The following is a 22,254-nucleotide window of genomic DNA, read 5'->3' on the forward strand; positions in this document are numbered from 1 at the left end:
TAGGTTATTACATATATTATACTTGTATGATTTTGATGAATAAGAGTAATACCAGCTTTAGCCAACATGAGTAGGTTTATTACCTTCTAATGAAGAGGCGGAACCTTTTGTTACCTTCTAATGAAGAGGCGGAACCTATATAAAAATCCTTGTTTCCATCTTTTTATACAATTTTGCATATACCCATACTATGCAAATACCGTAGTTGTGATCTAAAACATCGACAAAGCTGCTAATCAAGTCTCTTTAACACAGGGATACTCTGCGGGTCAAGACAGAACATTAGTAGACTGTTGTGACCACTCACTGGAATAACACAGGAAAATCTCACCTGGAAAAAAACTGTCTACAAATTAATATAAATATGTTTCAATGCATTTGTGACCCATTGTTGTGAATTCTTATTTTCCAATAAATACTTCACCTTTTTCACGATACTTTGATATGGATTGTTTTCTAAAGCATGTTTTGTGCATGGACTATGGTTGGAGGCTTTATCAGTCAGCTAATAATCTAGGTCGTACTCCTTCTAAAAAATGAACCAGGATTGGATGTAACATTTCCTAGTATAATGAATATAATGAATCTGGACATAAGTATGTCCTGATTTGTAGTACTAGAATATATCACATTTAATACTAAATTATTTTTTTATGGGACAGAGGGAGCAGGGTATTATTGAAATGATTCCCATTGCAACGTACGGACAGCTAACTAGTAACTAAAAATTGGAATAATAATATAATGAACTAGCTAGCTAGTACGTAGAGTAGTTCATAATGTTACCTGGGTTAGTGGCGGAGCATGCCTAAAAAATTTTAGGTGGGTTATACATGGGGTGGTAGTTAGTAGCATTCCTACACTAATCCTAGCTAGCCGATGCAAGGTATACTGGGTAGCATGTGTATTTTTAGTTGTTTTATGATAGTATATTAATTACAATATTGCTTGATAATTAGATTATTAGTATGTACCAAAACCTACGTAATTTTTGTTAAAGGTTTGTTACTGGCAGCAGTCGGCAGTGGCGATAGATGAAGCTAGTGCTAGGGTTAAATTCCTCACTGCATTGGTGAGTGCCTCGGTGGTTATGTGTGTTCGTCGAGCTATTCAAGTTTGGATCGCTTGAGATGGTTACCGCAGCGGGTCACCAACGGCATCGCACGAAAAAATCAAGTTATCTAACGTAATTAATGTGTTGTTCATCAGGAATTAGGAGACGTGCTAGTTTTGTCTGACGATTAAATTGTAATGAACAAAATAAAGCCTTCTCGTTCTGATCAGATATTGGAGTAGTGTGTAGCAGTAGCATAAAAGCGACTTTGAAATGTAATTAGCAATAGTTTTAGCAAGTGATTGAAAATAACTCATGGGAGCTGTCGAGCTGATGAGATGTCATGCACTAAGTAGCAGTAACTGAGAGAAAATCATTGAGATTAGGTGCCACTGATGGGATTTCCTTAACTACCAAGCAACAAACCGGAAAAAATCGACCACTCGGTTATCTTTCTGGTAGGCAAGCAGAGTGGTCGATTTTGTAATCGGGATTGGATCGGGCACGGATATTATCGGATACGAATAGAAGCATGGATAATATCGAGTATAAATATGGAACGAATATATACCAAGACGGGTAAGATCTAGATACCCGAATATGACTTGAAATAATGTGGCCGGACGGGCGGTAGGGTCCTGGCAGCAGGTAAGCTGGCCATCAGATGGCCCACCATGCCGTATGGGGCCCATCGCCTCTAATCAAGGTGAAAAAAGGATACTCCCTCCGTTTGAGGTTATAAGATATTTTGATGTTGGTCAAAGTCAAGATTTTTTAAGTTTAATTAAATTTGTAGAAAATTATAGTAATTTTTTTAACGCAAGTTAAATTTATTATGAAAATATATTTTATTATTGATTCGATGAAACTAATTTAGTATTAAAAATATTACTATATTTGTCTATAAACTTAGTCAAACTTGAAGTCAAACTTGAAATAGTTCTGACTTTAAATAAAGTCAAAACGTTTTATAACCTAAAACGGAGGAAGTACGAAGTATACAAAGTAGTACTATTCATCAATACCATGAATCTGGTCAACAGAATATAATTCAACTACGTGCGTCGCCCCTATAAATTAAGTGCGTGCGTTTACTGATGGCTGCATATTAGTTTGTGTGTGCGCTAAGTAATCGCCCAGTTAGGCGGTCATCTCTGGTGCTTGTTGCGCGGCCTCTTCCGTCCACGCAATATCTGCGGTTGTTGCTGGATCCGCCGGTGCTTGCAAATATTTTGCAAATTTCTGCTGACCTGTAAGCACACATCTCATCGACTCCCTAATTTCTTTTGGTTCTGTTCAGGCTTTGCCAATTCCATACCTCCCGTTCATATGAAATGCACCTTGATCCCAAAAGAATAATTCACCAGCCGTTTATAAGAAAAACCTATTATCCTTTTAAAGTAATAAAAAAAAGGAGCCCCCACGTTCTCTCTCATGACTTAGAAATTCTGATATTAATCGGAGAAAAAGAAAATTAGAATCCATAAGAAATAAAATTTAAAAATAATAAAAATTTAGAATTAAAAATAGGGAATATAAGAAGAGGAGACTAGAGCCCATACAAGTATACAATTTAGAACTAATTGAAACTCGAAATTAAAAAATAAGAAAAGTAAAACCTAGAAGTCAGAGTCCCTATAGAAATATAATTTAAAAATAACTAAAATTGGAATTAGAAAATACGAAATATCAGAACAAGATTTCATAGCTCATACAGAATAATTTAGAAAAAAAGACTTAAATTCAAGATTAAAAAATAAAGAATATTAAAAGATGAGTTTAGAGTCCATATATAAATACAATTAGAAACAACAGAAATTCAGAATTAAAAAATAGAAATATTGAAAGAAGAGTCCAGAGTCCATATAGGAATCTAGAACAATTTGAAAGTCAAATTGAGAAAAAAAATAAAAATAGAGCTTAGAGTCCATAGAGAAATACAATTTAGAAATAACTAAAATTCAAAATTAAAAAAAATAATATTGGGAGAAGAATCTAGAATCCATATAAGAATATAATTTAGACTCTAAGAATATAATTTATTTTATAATTTTAAAAATAAGGAATAGTGGAAAAAACTTAGAGTCCATATAGGAATACAATGATAACAGAAATTTGGAACTGAAGAATAAGAATATTGAAAGAAGAATATAGAGTTCATATAGGAATTTAGATCAGTTGAAAGTCAGAATTAAAAAATTTGAAAAATTAAAGGTAGAATTTAGAGTCTATATAAAAATACAATTTATAAGTAACTAAAATTCAAAATTTAAAAACTAACTAAGATTGGGAGAAGAGTTTAGAGTACATATAGAAATACAATTTAGAAATAAGTAAATTCGAAATTAGAAAATAATTAATAACTATCAATACAATACAAAATTCAAAATTGTGTTGTTATTTGTAATATATTTTGATAATAAAATATGCTATATTATATGAGAAAAAATAACGATGTTACATGCTAGTTCTTTAGAATGGCTACTGTAGAGGCGTATGGATAACAGTAAATAACCAAATTAAAGAATACATCAGTATTTTCTTAACAATGTACAGATATAAAAGAAAAAGAGAGGACCCTCAGTAAATTTTCCTCCCTCCACATTCTAGCAAAAACTCAGGAAACAAAAAAAAACAGAAAGAAAACCACTCCGATCTCTCGTTTCGCGAAGGGACGAGGCAAATGCGTCGTCATTAGCATTGATGTCAAGCATCATCCACACACACTGGTGAAGCAATCAAGAAGCGAGACATGCAGCCTCCGTACGAGCTCAACCTTGTATATGGCTCGAGCTCGCGCCGCCGCAGCGAGTTCGTCCAGTACGCCGGCCGCCGCCGCTAGACCTTGAGCAGTTCAGCTCCGGTGATCCGGCCCGGCTGCGGCGCCTCCCAAGCTCGAGACGTTGAAGCCAGCGTCGATGCTGGATCCCACACCCGGCCGCGCCGCCTCTCCCAAGCTCCGATCCGATATTCAGACGTCGATCGGTGTTCGGAGACCGCGCCGCGGCCGTGGGAGATTCCATTTCCATTGGAGGGCGTGTCACGTGTGAGAGATAGGGGGAGATCCGGGTTAAGGTTAAGATGAGATACACTACATAATTTTTTTCCCAAATGATCAAAATCTACTTTTACATGCAATTGAGCCACAGTCAGATCAAAAGTGTCTGCGAAAATCGCTACTTTTTTATATGGATGGCGCACCCGTACACGAAAATCTAATTTTCGCTTGCGGATGCTTATATCATCCTCACTCAAAAATAAAAATCCTAAAAAAAATCAAAACCGTAGCTAGGTGCGGTCCGCCGCCGCCACCAGATCCACGCACGGGTGGCCTCGCCGCCATCGCCCTCGCCTTCTCTGCCAAGTGGGGGAGGAATGTTCCCCTGCGCGTCGATGGTGGGGGCGGCCGCGCGACCGCCGCCGGTCGTGCTCCTCCCGCTACTGTCGCTGCCCGTTGCACGAGGTCGCTGCTGCCTGCCACCGCTCAAGCCCACCCACCGCCACTGGCTAGCTAGTCAGCTGTCAGCACGGCTCTCAGGAGGGAAGTCGAGTGAGAGAGAGAGAGAGAGAGGAGAGAAGGTGAGAAATGAGATAGAGAGGAGTAATATGATGAAGAGAGGGGATGAATGAATAATGATAACTTGAAAAGAAAATTTAGTGCTAAGAGGGAAAGAGGATGTAAGTTAGACTTTTAGATGGACCTTGAAGAGCCTCGCCCGCGAAAATACATTTGCCGCATAGGAAAATAGGCTTATTTTCGCATACAGCTCCATAAGAGATTCGTTTGTGAAAATAGATTTTTTTGCATGCAGGCCTTTAAAAGAGTCGTATACGAAAATGGAAGTCTATTTTTACAGACGCTACCAGCTATGGTCCCCCTAAAACCTATATGGGTTCTCGTACATAAAAATCGTTTTATTTAGTAGTGTTAAATAAATATAATCACTTACACTTATAGTTTTATATGTTTTATTTTTCCGATATTTATATTCTTGTGTTTTGATTCTAGTGAACAGGTTAGAAACGCATCGAAACAAATGATCGAATCATATACTTTTCCACGAAAATCTTATAAAATAAACAACCGTATAAAGTTTTTAAAGAAAAATAAGCACAAGGTTATACCTCATGTTTTCTCTTTCCAATTACTCCAAATTCCCTTTGTTTATACTATGGGTCAATCCTACGATAGTTTTTAATATTCTTCAACGTAGAAATTCAATATTAATGCATGGGCATGACATTTAATTTTTACGTTTTATGTGTTTTTCCAATTCCGTCGGTGGATTTGGATATCATCTACTTCCTCTGTTTCACAATGTAAGTCATTCTAACATTTCTCATATTCATATATATGTCTAGATTCATTAACATTAATATGAATGTAGGAAATGTGTTAGAATGACTGATTTATTAACATCAATATAAATGTGGAAAATGTTAGAATGACTTACATTGTGAAACAGAGGGAGTAGCTTCATATAGCAAGTCACTATACCACGGATTCTTTTTCTTTGTTATATATAGAAAACGCACAATGTAATCACAAGCACCACACTCATATCCTTGCATCTTTTAACACATGCTTCAAAAGGCAGGAGTCTAAGCATAATTAACACACGATATTTCACTTCACGTCATGTAGCCTCCTTACCAAGTCACATATAAAGCACTTCGTGACCGTGGGATGGATGACATTCTTTTGACTTAATCTCTCTAGGACTTATAACACATTTGGTATTACAAATAATATCAAATGGAAAAAAAATCATCAACTACACCCCGTCGAGCTGTACAACTTAAATATAGAGAATTATCATGGTTAGGGATAAGTCATAACTTTTATCCTATGACTCACGGGATATACGGATATGGCACACCTTCGTATGTACGACAATATTCCGTATATAAAAAGGAAATCGACAAGAGACTATGGAAATAATCGCGCGGGTAGGCACATAACAGAGTCCTGCTCGGAGAGGTTTAGGATTTTACCATATAGTGCAAGGTCTGAGGTCTCCGAGTTCTACTTGGAGATCAAGGTGATCCATTGTATAAATACATACCCCCTAAGGGGTCCAAGGTATCGAATCATATCACTAGCCAACCCGTCACCACATAAGCAATCTGTAGGACTTGAAGCCTACTCGCTTAGAGATCTCATCGAGACTATCTCGTAAAGGATCTCGTCGGTAATCTCGGGATCAGTTGTTCTTCATTGTACTCTGCGGTTTTCTATATTAATCTCATATAAACTGGATTAGGTTGTTACGTTACGAGTGGACTGAACTAGTATAACCCTTGTTTTCTTGTTTGCTTGATATCATATCGTGTAGATCCTCGTACCAACTTATCCCAATACCCACATTATCCGGTCTACGGGTATTGTCACACCCCAATCCGGCACCGCCGTACAACGGCACCTGATAGGAGCGTGTCGTAGGAAAAACGGCGTGAACCGCTTCCTACGAAACCGCGATCTCAGTACCAGTCCCAGGACATAGCGCTGGTACCCACGGTGACAAATACGAATCATTGCAATCCTTAAAATAATTAGAGGACTTATTTACCTTAACTTAGGTTGCCGCTCGGGACAGCCCGAGATTACAACCGACGACACGGACGAGGCAACACCAACAACGGCAGCAGCAGCGGAAACAACGGACTAACCCCCAACACCACAGGCAACGGCTGGGAACTAGGACGAAACCCTAATCTTCACTTCACTTCAACTTCATCTTCAGAGCTGGCAGAACTATATTTATATAGAGAGCAAGGGTGAGTACTTACGTACTCAGCAAGCCAGGGGAACTTAGGTGGTTAATGCAAGTTTCAAAGAATAGGCTGTTATTTTTCAATCGGTTTTGTTTTCAAGGTTTTCAACAATCTAAGTGTGTGCTTTCCACAACCAGAGCGAGACAAGTCTCAGCTCAGTCGGGGTGAGAAGTAACAAATTTATTTATCAAGATTTGCACAACTCCCAGAGTTGGCCTCAAAGCTGGTTTTCCCAAACCAAACCATTTTTCCAAACTTCCCAATAATAGTGGTCCCCAAACGACCAATCACTTCCAGGGACTTCCGGTCCCGCTGTCCCCCGGACAGCTAATTGCTTCCCAAGCATTAGGTTTCCCAAACCTTAACACCTTTTCATAAAACAGGGTAAAACAAAAACTACGCTAAGGAATCACCTCACATCCACCCATGCCCGTGGGCACGGCTGTTCGAACAGTTTAATAACCTCTGCAGAGGGGGTACACTTTACCCACACGACGTTACTAGCCTTGGTCACCTAGCCCATGCAGAACAGCCACGTCTGGTGACTTTGGGGCTTTCACGACAAGGCATTTCGAAAGCCGACACAGGGTTACCATATGCCAACGAGAGGGGACCCAGACCAACAACAAGTTAGGTCCTAGACCATACTGCGCCAGGAAGCCCGGGGGTTCTCCCCGACACCACCCCATTGAATCCACATGTCTCTTGGCATCAAGGCTCCCTTGATTAGCTATTTACTCAGCCAGAGGTGTCCCATTCCACCCGTGTGGTCGCACTATTGTATGCTCGGATGTAATTCCAAAGGAATCGGTCCTTAGATGCGACCGCACAAGTATTCCGCCTAGGAATGGCCTTGTGTCGCGAGTTTTATTTTTAAAACTCATTTTCTTTCATAAGGCACCGACCCAGGCGTCGGGTTTTCCAAAGCTTTTGTAAACCAAGTTTTACCCAAGAAGTTACTTAGATTTTAAGTTTGAAGGCGACCGTCGATACTCGCACAGAGTGCACAAATATCGAGGCGCAACTAGATGGTTACAAGGGAACATGATATAACAATTAACAATGGAAGGATCAGATGCAACAAGTTGGGTAGGCCCACCGGTCTGCCTTGCAGACGGGGCAAACAGATTAAGTGCAATCCTATCAATGCATAATATTTTGCAAGCAAATTAATTAAGTTCAAATATAGGCTCAATATGTTCAAAGGTGGCTTGCCTTGCTTAGGGTCTTCACGAAGCTTCACAAATCTTCGAGAATTCCACTTGAAGAAAAATATCCGGTAACCGCAACTAGGCGCAAACAATCAAAAACCTAAACAAAGACCAAATAAAATATCCTATTTAGGCTAATTAATAGTGCCATTAGATAGATCACAATTTAATGGAATTATTGGAAGTGGAACGGGGTAAATCGGAGTTACGGATCAAGAGATATGAATTTTGGAGGTTTAATTGGAATTTATGGACAAAGGAAATGATTTATTGGAATTTATAGAAATAATATTCTCAAGAATATTATTGACAGTCACTGACGTGCGGGACCAAGGGAAATTATTTAGGGAATTTTGGAATGGAGAATTGGTTTATGGAGGCAAAGGAAAAAGGATTCAATAAATCCCTTGGAAAAGAAAAGGAAAGAGGGATGGGATTTATACTTCCTCCTTGGAAAAGAAAAGGAAAGAGGGATGGGATTTATACTTCCTCGGGGTGGCTAGGGCGCGGCCCGAGGGGTTTACAAGGCTTAGCCGGCCAATGGGCTGAGCGCGGCCACGGGGAGGCGGCCCAACAAAGGGGGCGCGGGGGGGGGGGGGGGTGAGAGAGGCGGCCCGGTGGACGCGGTCCACCGCGCGGGGCCCACGTGGCGGTGGTTGGGTTCACGGTGGGGAGGGCGCACGCGGGTTGCGGCGCTAGGGTTTCGGGTGCGTGTGGCTTAGGAGCGGTGCACTGGGTGGACAAACGGCGGCGGGCCCACGCGCAGCCCCATGGCGCACCGTGGTCCGCGCGCTTGGAGGGGAAAGCGGGGCTGGCCGGTTTGACTCGGTCTAGCCAAGTTGGCACCGACGTGGCGCCTACGTGGCAGCCACGCGGGCCGGTGGGAGGAGGAAGAAAGGGGAGGCCGAGACGGACGGCGGACAGCGGCCGAGTTCACCGGAGCCTTGCGGGACGGATTTGGTCTTCGGGGAGCACACCGGAGTGACGAGGGATTCGAGAGGGAGCGATCCAACGGCTCGGATTCGCCGGAGAGAGGCCGGCGACGATGAATCGCGGCGGCGCACGCCGGCAGCGAGAAAAGGGGGAAAATCCACCAGAGCAATGGGAGTTCGATTCGGCGGGGTGGGAGCATCTCCGATGTTCAAGGGGTGCATTCCCGGCGTCGGATGGGGTAGAGAAGTACCGAGGAGGGCCGGCGACGAGCGGCGGCCTCCGGGATCAGACGGCAATGGCGGTGGGGCCATGCCGGGCGGCGGCAGGGCTTGGGGCAGCATCCACGCGCGTTCGGGAGGGCTATCGAGCCGCTACGCAAGCTGGAGTGGAAGAGGAAAAGCGGGGAGGGAGAACGGGGGCTACCGCGTCGGGAGATCGCTGGGAAGAGCGTCCGACAGCGCGGCGGGACCGCCTCGGCCTCGAGCCGGGGAAGGAGATGGAGAGAAGGCGATCGGAGTCCCTTTCGGCTCCGCGCGCACGCCGACTTCCCGGCACGTGCAACGGCGAGGAAGGTGGTGGCGGCAAGGCGGCAAGAACAGAGGAAGAGCGGGGAGCGGCTTGGCTTTTATAGGCGGAGAAGAGGCGGTTTAGGAGGGGGAACCGACTTAGATGGTCAAGGGAGCTCGGCTATCGCGTATGGTCAAGGTGGGGGCGGCGAACTTGGCAGTCACGGGCGGTAGAGGGGGGGTCGATGGTGCCGGTCGGGGAAAAAGCAAAAGGGGAGGGAGGAAAGGGGGCTCTGCCCATGCCATTCTGGGAGAAAGGAGGAGGGAGAGAGAGCTTTGCCTCCGGGAGTTGGACGCACGTGGCTTGGAGCGGCCGGGCACACGTCGCAGGGGGTGCGGGGCCGAGCGGCGCAGGCGGCGCAGGCGCGGCAAGGCTGACGGTGGCGGTGACTGGTCGGTCGGCCATGCACGAGCGCACGCGAAGGCGGTGGCGGTTCGAATCGGCAAGGCGCTGGCGCGGCGAGGAGCGAGAGCGAGCGAGAGAGAGAGAGAGAGAGAAAGAACGAGAGAGCGATCTCTTGGCTCGGCTCGGCGCGTGCAACACACGTGCGAGGCTGAGGGAGGGGATAGGCAGGGGGGAAATGGGCCGAGAAGAAACGGCCCACAAGCCAGAGGGAGGCAAACTAGACTTTTTCAAAGAGATTGAATTGGAGAGAATTTGGAGTTTAGGTTTGAATTCAAAGATGATATTTAGGAACATAGGGTGGAGTCAAGGAATGGATTCAAAACGGGAATTGAATATTTTTGTAGTCGGAGCGAATATTCGGTAAGGATTCAAAGGAGACTCCGTATCCTTGGGGTTGGGACAATGGTATGGGATAGATTTCAAAGGTAGTTAGAGAGGTCAATAGATAGATAGATAGCTGGGTAGACAGGTCGATAGGTAGACTGATAGGTAGAAGGATAGATGGATAGATAGGTTAGATAAGTAGATAGATCGATCGATAGGCAGGGAGGGATTCAAGGTAGGGATTTGATATTTTTGGAAACGGGAACAGGTATTTGGCGAGGGTTCAAAGGAGGCGATTAACCTTTGGAATAATTGAACTCGGAATTAGAATCTTGAGGTGGAGGATTTTGATGGCGATGAGAGGAAACAACAGGATTTGAATTGAGATCCAAGGCACGACTTAGACTCACACTCAAAGAACAAAAATTTTCGCAATTAGGATTTTCAGTAAATTAGCTTTTAACGTCTCGCGAAAAGCGGGGCGTTACAGGTATCCCCCGTGGATAAGAATGTCTTCATCCAAGATTATTTAGAAAACTCAAATTCTCATATTCTTTTAAAAAATAGACAAAAAATATTGGGCCCCTAAACAATCTCAAATGAAAAGTTTTCACCTATAAAGTTGTAGAACCTGTCTAGAGAAAATACTTAGGCCATATTAAAAGAAATATTGTAAGGGTCTCAAAAAAACTTTTGGTTTATCACAATCGGACTTAAAATGACTTTCTATACATTTTTAAAGTTTGGACTTTATAAGGAACTGGATATTAGAACTTGCAACAAACTTTTGTGCACCTAAACGATCTTAAAAATAAAATGTTTCGACTATAGAGTTGTAGACATCATCGAGCTCTATAATTTTGATATAAAACTTGTCTCCATCCCAAGTCATTTGTAAAAACTAAAAAAAATCATTTTAAAAAATAGATCCAAGAGCTTGTAACGAATATTTGGACCCCCTAAACAATCTCAAATGCAACAATCCAGCAATTTACTCTGTTTCTAAGCCACAGTCGCACCGACTCTGCATCATTAATTTCAGGCACCCGAAATAATCCACTCCATATCAGCACCCTGCTTCCAGTCCGTTTAAGAAATGTGGTGTAGGATTTGGTATGACCACTATCCATCCAAATCCACTCCGTTTTACTTCCGGTTCATGATCATGTACTAGAATTAAAGGCTATGCAACTCTGAGCAGCAAATATTTACTAGTTACAACTAAATAGTTACACGGTAGAAATTTTCACTTCGTTTGAACTAATATAGTTGTTGTATGAATAGGTAACAAATCAAGCAATTCTTGAGAGGGAAAAGGTGGAGCTGGATAATTCTTCCACCAGGTACTCACTACAAATTAAATACCATTCCCTCCAGAATAAATATATTACGCCTTGGATAACACATCTGGTCAAAATTTTGAAACTTTGTCTCATCGAATTTAAAAATACTTGATTTGAAAACATAGAATTGGTATGTATAGATTTGTATTGAAAAATACTTTCATGATATCATAAACTGATTTTATAACTTATTCTAATTAAAAATTGCGCTCAAGATTACAACTCAAAGTCCAAAAAAGATTCAATGCTATATTTTTTTTATCGAATGGAGTTAATATTTACCCATACTACACTTTTTGAGCACCTTATTTATTACTCTGCAGATCCAAAATATAGGTCATTTTAATTTTCTCAAGTCAATATTTTACTCTGTATGATCCAAGATGAGTTGAGAAATATCCAATTAAGCTCGTCTTTTTTCTTTTGATTCCTCATTAGTCTTGCAAATTAAATTAATAGTGAAGTGAAATGAGGAATCAAAAGAATTAAGGTCATGACTAATTTAATTTGATTCCTGATGAGTTGAGAAAATATCCAATTAAGGTCATATTGAATTCGGGAAGTAGTTATTATGATAAACAGCATTCTTGGCTGCTTTTTCACAAAAGGATATATAGATTCACAGTTGTTAGTTTAGATGTCATGTCTTTACCCGTGCATATAATCAAGACCTTAAATTGTACAGAGGTAGCTGGTCATGAAGATTGCTGCAACTGGACAGTTTCTCTTGGTCCTTATGGCATGCAGTGTAATCCAAATCGTGTGCCAATCGTTACATGGAAATGAGACAGATCGACTTTCGCTGCTTGATTTCAAGAATGCAATCATTTTGGATCCACAGCAAGCATTAGTGTCCTGGAATGACAGCAATCAAGTATGCAGTTGGGAAGGTGTCTTTTGTAGGGTGAAGGCCCCAAACCATGTTGTTGCACTTAACCTTACAAATCGAGACCTAGTAGGGACAATATCCCCTTCACTTGGAAACCTAACATTCCTCAAACATCTAAACCTAACAGGAAATGCTTTCACTGGACAGATCCCTGCATCCCTTGCCCACTTGCACCGTCTCCAAACCCTCTCCTTGGCCAGTAACACCTTACAGGGAAGGATACCAAACCTTGCAAATTATTCTGATCTCATGGTGCTAGATCTGTATAGAAACAATCTAGCTGGGAAATTTCCTGCAGATTTACCTCATAGCCTAGAAAAGCTGAGACTTTCATTTAATAATATCATGGGAACCATACCTGCTTCTCTTGCCAACATCACAAGGCTAAAATACTTTGCTTGTGTTAACACTAGTATTGAGGGCAACATCCCAGATGAGTTTTCAAAGTTGTCTGCGCTGAAGTTCTTGCATTTGGGTATCAATAAGCTAACAGGTAGCTTTCCAGAAGCCGTCCTGAATATTTCTGCTCTAACTGAACTTAGCTTCGCTATTAATGATCTTCATGGAGAGGTGCCACCAGACCTGGGTAACTCCCTGCCCAATCTCCAAGCATTTGAATTAGGCGGCAACCACTTTAATGGGAAAATCCCATCATCAATAACAAATGCTTCTAACCTATACCTTATCGATGTATCAAACAATAATTTCAGCGGGGGATTGGCTAGCTCAATCGGCAAACTTACTAAACTGTCTTGGTTAAATCTTGAGGAAAATAAACTCCATGGACGTAACAATGAAGACCAGGAGTTTCTGAACAGCATTGCCAATTGCACTGAGCTGCAAATGTTCTCGATATCTTGGAATCGTCTAGAAGGCCGTCTGCCAAATTCATTTGGAAACCATTCTTTTCAGTTGCAATATGTGCACATGGGACAAAATCAGCTATCAGGGCAATTTCCTTCTGGCCTAACAAACCTTCACAATCTGGTTGTGATAGAATTGTCTGGAAATCGTTTTTCAGGTGTTCTTCCAGATTGGCTAGGGGCTCTCAAAAGCTTGCAAAAACTAACTGTCGGGGACAACAACTTTACAGGGCTCATTCCATCCTCCCTTTTCAATCTAACTAACTTGGTCCACCTCTTTCTATACTCAAATAAGTTTAGTGGACAGCTACCGGCAAGTTTTGGAAACCTTGAGGCCCTTGAAAGACTGGGAATTTCAAATAACAACTTTGATGGTACTGTTCCAGAGGACATATTTAGAATTCCAACAATACAATACATTGATTTATCTTTCAACAATCTAGAGGGACTTCTTCCCTTTTACGTTGGCAATGCAAAGCATCTGATATATCTGGTACTTTCATCAAATAATCTATCTGGAGAGATCCCTAACACCTTGGGCAACTCTGAAAGCTTGCAAATAATCAAGTTCGATCATAATATTTTCACAGGAGGCATTCCTACATCGTTAGGCAAGTTACTCAGCCTGACTTTGCTTAATCTGTCTTACAACAACTTAACAGGACCAATACCAGATTCTCTTAGCAATTTGAAGTATCTTGGGCAGCTTGATTTTTCATTCAACCATCTTAATGGTGAGGTCCCAACAAAAGGAATATTCAAGAATGCAACTGCCATTCAACTTGGTGGCAATCAGGGGTTATGTGGTGGGGTGCTAGAGTTACACCTACCTGCATGCTCCATTGCACCTTTAAGTTCAAGAAAGCATGTCAAATCATTGACAATCAAAATAGTGATACCATTGGCCATCTTGGTATCACTCTTTTTGGTTGTATTGGTCTTACTGCTCTTGAGGGGAAAACAAAAGGGACACTCTATATCTTTGCCACTGTCTGATACAGATTTTCCCAAAGTTTCTTACAATGATCTTGCAAGAGCAACTGAGAGGTTCTCCATGTCCAATTTGATTGGCAAGGGGAGGTTCAGTTGTGTATATCAAGGAAAACTATTTCAATGCAATGATGTGGTTGCTGTGAAGGTATTCAGCCTAGAGACAAGGGGCGCACAAAAAAGCTTTATTGCAGAATGTAATGCTTTAAGAAATGTGAGACACCGTAATCTAGTTCCTATCCTAACTGCATGCTCCAGTATTGATTCTAAAGGCAATGACTTCAAAGCTTTAGTGTATAAGTTTATGCCAGGTGGGGATTTACATAAATTACTATACTCAAACGGAGGTGATGGAGATGCTCCACATCAAAACCACATTACATTGGCTCAGAGAATAAACATTATGGTGGATGTATCAGATGCACTGGAGTACCTGCACCATAGCAACCAAGGAACAATTGTTCACTGTGACCTGAAGCCTAGCAACATCCTTCTAGATGATAACATGGTTGCTCATGTTGGAGACTTTGGCCTTGCAAGATTCAAATTTGATTCGACAACATCATCTCTAAGTTATTTGAACTCAACCTCCTCCCTTGTAATAAAGGGAACCATTGGTTATATTGCTCCAGGTAACTGTTAACTTTACCTTGTTTTGCATTGCTACATATTTAATTTATTGTCTGATATATGCCAACTTGTGAACTCAACTCTTGTCATATGTAATTTTAGAATGCTCGGATGGTGGTCAAGTTTCAACTGCCTCAGATGTATACAGCTTTGGAGTTGTTCTCTTGGAAATATTTATTCGGAGAAGGCCAACAGACGATATGTTTATGGATGGATTGAGCATTGCAAAGTATACAGCTATCAACTTCCCTGACAGGATACTTGAGATTGTTGATCCCAAGCTGCAACAAGAATTGATCCCCTGTTCTACAGATAAGGAAGATTTGGACCCCTGCCAGGAAAATCCAATAGCAGTTGAGGAGAAAGGCCTACATTGTCTACGCTCTATGCTAAACATTGGACTCTGCTGCACCAAGCCAACACCGGGAGAACGCATCAGCATGCAAGAGGTGGCTGCCAAGTTGCACAGAATCAAAGATGCATATCTCAGGGAATACTAGGGATCTCTCGTAGCATCGTGTGCATCATCTGTTTAAGTAGTTCGGTACAACATTGGGTAAAGAAGTGGCCATTGTCCTACTAGAATGTGCTGTTCCTTGTTACAACGCGCGGCAAGATGTTTCTGCTCTAATATACTGTTTGATTTGTTTTTCCTTGATAGAGGGTGGCATGACATCTTGCATCTTTCATACAGAGTTCTAGAGAAAAGGCCTTTATCCTTCATACGGAGTTCACCATATTCCGGATATTCCGGATCTTATATTGGCTTAACAGTCCCATATGTCTAAAAAAACTTGTACATTTATGAGGATTTTTACCGTCCAAAGGTACCTGGCGGTACCAATTCTTTACCGTTGGATCCGAGCAAATCCAACGGCTGGCAGAGATTGGTACTGCGGGGTGTCAGTTCTGTCCCTGATGTGGTACTGTTGACGGAGTAGATCACGACTACGGTATTTGCATACTATAGGGATTATTAGTGCCAAGGCATACGCGAGAATGAGATAAAAAGAGACAAATATTTTTATACAGGTTCGGGTCCTTTAACTGACAGGTAATAGCCCTACTCCTGTTAGCCGAAACCGGTGTTGTTTTTATTCATCAGAATCACACAAATACAGTACTTGGGATAACCTATCTAGCTGTCGTCGACTTGGCGGCATAGAACACCAACATATAATTAATGACGCGATAGCCTTTCTCCTCGAATACAGACGAGATCAGAGATGGCGCTAGATCCCTCTTGTCGGCCTTTGTGGCACCAGATTGGGTATGTCTAGACTTATCTCCGATGTCGATGTCTGGCGGCGTGTATTGGTGTCTATTTCGACTGACCATGTCCCCTCTCCTCCTATTGGATCTTGTATTTACACCCATAGATGTCCCCTTGTTCAATTAGAACTAAGTAGACAAGTATGGATACGACCGGAGTAATCCTTGTAGTTTCCAACTTGAACTATGTTTCTTCTTTCTTATTCGGAACATCTTTCGCATGCGGGGTCTGATTTCGTATAAGACTTGATACATGGTGGACCCAACCGAGCTTGGTTGTGTGCATGAGCTTGGTTGGATACGAGCTTGGTTGGTTGGTTAAGGATCATCAAGTACTAGCACAAGCTAGTTTGCAAATAACAAATTAAATAACTAATATGGAGCTAAATAAATAATACTAAAATAAGACAACAATAGCATGGAGTACTTGCTTTCCCTTCACCTAGAGCATCTCAATTGTCCGCATTAAAGTCGCCGCCCGTCATAAGTGTATTCACTTTTTTTCTTGAAGCAAATGACAGCAGGAGATCTGCTGGATATATTAGAAGGGGGAAAAGTACAGGGAGAGAGTCAAGAGCACCCTAAAAACAGAGGCACTTTCAGAGATTACAGACAAAATAAAAGCAGCTAAAGACCGCACTCAAAACCGTCAGGTTTGGCGCACAAGCTGTATGAGGTCTATATTTTCTTTAACCAGAAAAGCTACTTGGGTGGCACTTAGGTAACTTTGTTGAAAAACCCTGCGATTACGTTCAAGCCACACCTGCCACCAAGTTACCAGCAAAGCCCCTATCAATTTCTTTTTCTTTCTCCTTGCATCAAAGAAGCAATCTTTTCCCACCAATCTAAAATGCATAAGTGTTGTGACTGATTTGGCGCTTGATTGAGATCTAGCCAGCCACGAACCTGATTCCAAACAAGATTAGTGAAACTGCATTCTTTTGCTAGGTGGTTTGTGTCCTCGAATGCATCAGTGCAGAGACTGCAGATCCAATCACATGGCCAATGTCGAATCAAAAAGTTTTCTGCCGTGAGAATTTTCTGGTGCAGAATTAGCCAACCAAAGAAACGTTGTTTTGGTTCTGCTTCAGCTTGCCACAGGGGCTTGAAGCTAATGTTCGTAGTAGTTCCATGGAACTATGCCTCATAAGCACTCTTCGCTGTGTAATCACCATGTTGGGTCCATTTCCAAGTGATGTTATCCAGAGAGTTGGTTTGCAAGACGATGTGTTGCAATTGGCTGCCCAGATGCACCAAATCGTTAATTTCAGCTAAAGTAGTGATCAGTCTCAAAGAGGTGAGCCAGTGATTGTTTTCCAGTTCGAGTTGAACACAGTTTCCTTTCCTTTTTGCAAGTCTGAAAATGGACGGCGCTACGTCTTTGGGGGCACATCCGGACAACCAAAAATCATGCCAGAAAGATGTTTTCTTTCCATCTCCAAGCGTAATCTTAGTACTTGCTCTAAATAAACTCTTATCAAGCTCATCACATGGGGTCTCCATATTAATCCAAGGCTTGTTTTCATCTTTCCATTCATACCACAGCCATCTGAGTCTCAGAGCCCGGCAAACTTCTCTAAATTGAGGATTCCCAAGCCTCCCAAAGATCTTGGTTTACAGACGGCAGTCCAATTTAGGAGACAACTACCCCCACTTACTTTTTCAGGTTCATCACCCTTCCAAAGGAAAGCTCTTCTAAAAGGTCAATCCTTTTATAAAGCCATTTGTTTTGTTGAAGAATTGTGAGATGGTAGATTGGGGTCAAGGACAAAGTATTTTTAACCAGAACTTCTCTCCCTGCCGAAGTGAAAAAGCGGCCTTTCCAGCCAGGGATTCTTGAGCCTACTTTATCAACCAGTGGCTGGAGATCAACTTTCCTTAGTTTCCTTGTGTGCAATGGGAGTCCCAAATATTTACAGGGGAAGTCTGAAACTTTTCCAGGGAATATATTGAGGCAGTCTTCTAAGTTTATTCCACTGCAGCTTATGGGATAAATCTCAGTTTTGTCCATGTTTGTGTGTAGGCCGCTAACCTCTACAAAAGCATAGAGAATCTCACGAAGGGTTAGCAAATCTTCTCGAGTTGGCTTCAAGAAAAGGGCCACATCATCTGCATAAAGAGAACATCTGAATCGCCTGTGTCTTTGAAGACTTGCAAGGAGGTCGTGATCTTCGGCTTTCTCAAACAAGATATGGAGTGGCTCCATAGCAAGTATGAAAAGCAAGGGGGAGAGAGGATCTCCCTGTCGAAGTCCTCTTGCATGATTGATTTATGTGCCAGGTGTGCCATTCAAAAGGACCATCGAGGAGGAAGTTCCAAGCAGGTTAGAGATCCAATTGCACCATTTTTGGCTAAAGCCGAAATTTTCCAGGACTTCCAAGAGATAGGCCCAATTGACAGTATCAAAGGCCTTCAATATATCCACTTTGAGGAAAAGAGTTGGCTTTTTGGCTCCGTGGAAATACTTAATCATGTTTTGAACAAACAAAATGTTGTCTTGAATTGCTCTTTTCCTAATGAAAGCAATCTGACTTTGGGAAACCAAGGCTCCTAGTTTGGGAGCAAGTCTGTTAGCTAAAATTTTAGCTAAAATTTTTGCAAAACTGTGCATAAGACTTATAGGTCGATAATCTTCATCTTTAGAGGCATCGGTTTTCTTAGGGACGAGGCAAATGTTGGCAGAGTTGAGGTCATGCAGTCTGAAGGAACCTAAGTCTCCGAAGAAGGAGACCGTGTTCATGAGATCTGTTTTGATAATATCCCAAGCCTGCTTAAAGAATTGCCACTTTTAAGATATGGCAATTAAGGATTTGCCACTCGCTCTCTATGACATGGGGCTCTCGTGGGCATCCACATCGTCGAGCTCCGCCTTTGCTGCCGTTTGGGTGAGGAGAGAGGAGTTTGAGAGAGGAGAGGAGAGGAGAGAAGAGGACAAGGAGCTGAGGACTTAGAAATATCATGTGGAGCTCTGTATCCTCTCGCACCTATTTAAATGCCATAACCGATTTTCACATGCGGACAGCTTAAAAAGCCCACCTGCAAAAAAAAAAGTGTATTATTGTAGATAGCATCTTTAAGCCGTCTGCCTATGAAAATAGATTTTTCTGGTGGCCAACCATTAGACCACTCTTTATATATTTTCGCAGGCTGATAATTGTAGTAAAAAATAATGTCTGTATGTGAAAATATATGTGCCTCACTGTAGAAAATTATTTTTCTAGTAGTAGTGTTAGCTGCTATCTTGCTATCTATCTAGTCCCATGTGCTATCTATTGTAAACCACGGTGATGGTTGTTATCACCGAGATATAAACAGAGGTGTGGCCCCTGAACCGGGCTTGAACGGTTCTGCAGCTCTGGTTTTCCTATCCCCGGCTCTGAAAGTTGCGGCGCCGGGTGAAGACAGTTGCAGCAAGCTGGATATGGTACAGGCATATTGACTTGACTCGAGACCCTCCGATCAACCTAGGTACAGCAGAAAAGGACATGACAGTCGGACGTCTTTTGACTGAGCGCTGAACTGAAAAGCTGTTGAAACCATACGAAATGAAATTTTCTCGAAATTTCGGAGTCAATTGGTGTGGAAATTTCTTCCACGTCGTCTCGGTCGGTCGTTCCGCCGACCGACTTCTTACTCCAACATCTTGCTCTTTCCATTATTACGCATACGCTTTCCAAATATTTTCCTATAGAACTTTTTATAGAATAGCTGAAAAATCGTATTGAACTATATTTTTATTGTTTTAACTAATATTTAATTAACCATGTGTTAATTTATTATTTTTATTTTACACGGGGAAGGGTTCCCAACATTAAGGTTGTGTTCTTTCACATCAGTTCCCAACTCATCTCCCTCGTTTTTTCCGTGTGTACGCTTTTCAAACCGTCAAACAGTACGCATTTTGCAAAAAGTTTATATATGAATGTTGCTTTAGAAAATCATATTAATCCACTTTTCAAGTTTTTATGCTATAATACTTTATTAATCACGTGTTAATCTACCGTTCCCAACCCCTCCAAGACAGCACAGCCTCACGGCCCGAATAAATTGCCTCGATCCATCAATACCCAACTATTTAATTTTTTTTCTTTTTTTCAGGGAACCCAACTAATAATTGGCGTCATAACAGAAACAATTGGCAGCTGTTGACGAGCGATGACGCCCTGCCTGAGTCAGTCAGTCAAGATTGAATGAGCATTATACCAAGGCCTATCTATCTATATAATCAAGGAACCGCGTGTCTGATCGAACTCGCGTGCCATTCTAATCTGGAGATTGCTATTTGCTGGTCGATCGATCTGTATGGCTATTGCGTTGCTTACCGCAGGCACGCAGTAAGGTTGGGTTTCCATCCACCCTTGGCCGGCTTCGAGTGCCCCTGCTATCGCGAGCTGTAACTCTGTAAGCTTCTTCTCGGCTCTAAGTCTCATTTGCCATAGGAACATGTCGTTTTGTTTGAAGTTACAAAAAAAAAAGCTTTAAACAACAGTGTCTTTTTAAATCTAGACTAGCTAGTTGGATACACATACTTTGCCACGAATAAAAAAAATACATTATAATATTATCTAAAATAAAAAAAATCATGAAACATGTTTCCCATCTTTTTTTTTCTATTTGGAATATCCACCTTAGTTTGATTTTGTATATGGATATCCACTAATATTTGATTGTTTTCTTCTTAATATTAATAAGTTGAAGGGATAATTTGCATTTTTTTAATGTGAGTATGTATGTGGCAGATTCACTGTTATTACCACTAGATGCTTTGAAATGAGTCTAAACGTTGGGTGCATAGGTATAGCTAGTTTTATTTCAAAGACAATTGTGACATATAATACTCCCTTCATCCCAAATTAATACAACCCGAATAAAGCTTTTGCTACGGTTTTCAATAATAATAGTATTTTAACCATTAGTTTATTTTAAAGTACTTTCTCCGGTGTTTAATTGATGACATAAATGACTTTTATATGCATTTAATCATTCATCTTATTTAAAATTTTATGCAAATATACAAAGATTTAAATCATGCTTAAAGCACTTTTAATGATAAACAAAGTAATAGTAAAATAAATTATAGTTACATATTTTTTAATAAGATGAATTGTTAAATGTATGTATAAAAGTGAATGGCGTCATCTAGAGTGCATCATTACTATCAACCTAAATTAATATCAAATGATTGTTTTTTTTTAAAAAAAAGGTACCAATTGTGTAGTAGCAGGGATGAAAACATATGAAAATTTCCGAACGGACCGATACCATTTCCGAAAAGCTAATATAATATAGTATTTTTACCAAGTGTTACCGTGTCTAAAATATAGTTTTTCCAATTTCTGTCATGTCAGCGTGGCATTGAAGTAATTCATAAATATGGAAATTTCCCAACTGTTTTTATCCATTTCCATAAAAATAGTAAAATAATAATACCATTTCCGACCGTTTTCATCCCGTATGTATATAGTAGTGTGCGCACGCACGCACATATTGTTTCCCTTATTAGCCAAAAGTAACAAACACTTTTTTTTGCTAAAAACATGTACGCCTTATATTTGCCATGGAGTTTTATATCTTAATAATTTATTAGGGTTTGCAAATACTTTGGCATTTTACAGCGTTTTCTTAATATCCTAATTAATGTCTGCATATTTTACAACATTATCAATTTAAACATTCTTCGGGTACCTCAATTACTACCAGTTGAATACAGAGACGGGCACAAGATTTTGATGGTGGGTATTCAAAATTCACATTATAATATGCCATTGATGAAAAATAAAATATATATCTTAAGTTCTATGCTTATACTTGGATAGACAACTATCCCTTCTATCCCATAATATAAGACGCGGTCAAAGTTGATACGACTTTTAGAACTAATCTTTAGCTAATAATTTTTCATATACTATTCCCTCCGCCCCAAAATATAAGAAGTTTTAGAGTTAGACCCGGTTATTAAGAAAGTAGGTAGAAGTGAGTGGTGGAGGATTGTGATTGG

General features: G+C 41.1%; 1 pseudogene across 1 annotated transcript; it reads left to right on the forward strand.

The window, feature by feature from the left end:
- The first annotated feature begins 2,159 nt into the window (after positions 1-2,159).
- LOC9271336 (probable LRR receptor-like serine/threonine-protein kinase At3g47570) lies at positions 2,160-15,707 on the forward strand (annotated as a pseudogene). Its single transcript, XR_001541005.2, has 5 exons — positions 2,160-2,306; positions 11,554-11,612; positions 12,298-13,313; positions 13,952-14,986; positions 15,087-15,707. The product of XR_001541005.2 is annotated as a probable LRR receptor-like serine/threonine-protein kinase At3g47570 (transcript).
- The last annotated feature ends 6,547 nt before the right edge of the window (positions 15,708-22,254 follow it).

Source organism: Oryza sativa, chromosome 11 (assembly GCF_034140825.1).
Source record: "Oryza sativa Japonica Group chromosome 11, ASM3414082v1".
Lineage (NCBI taxonomy): Eukaryota > Viridiplantae > Streptophyta > Magnoliopsida > Poales > Poaceae > Oryza > Oryza sativa.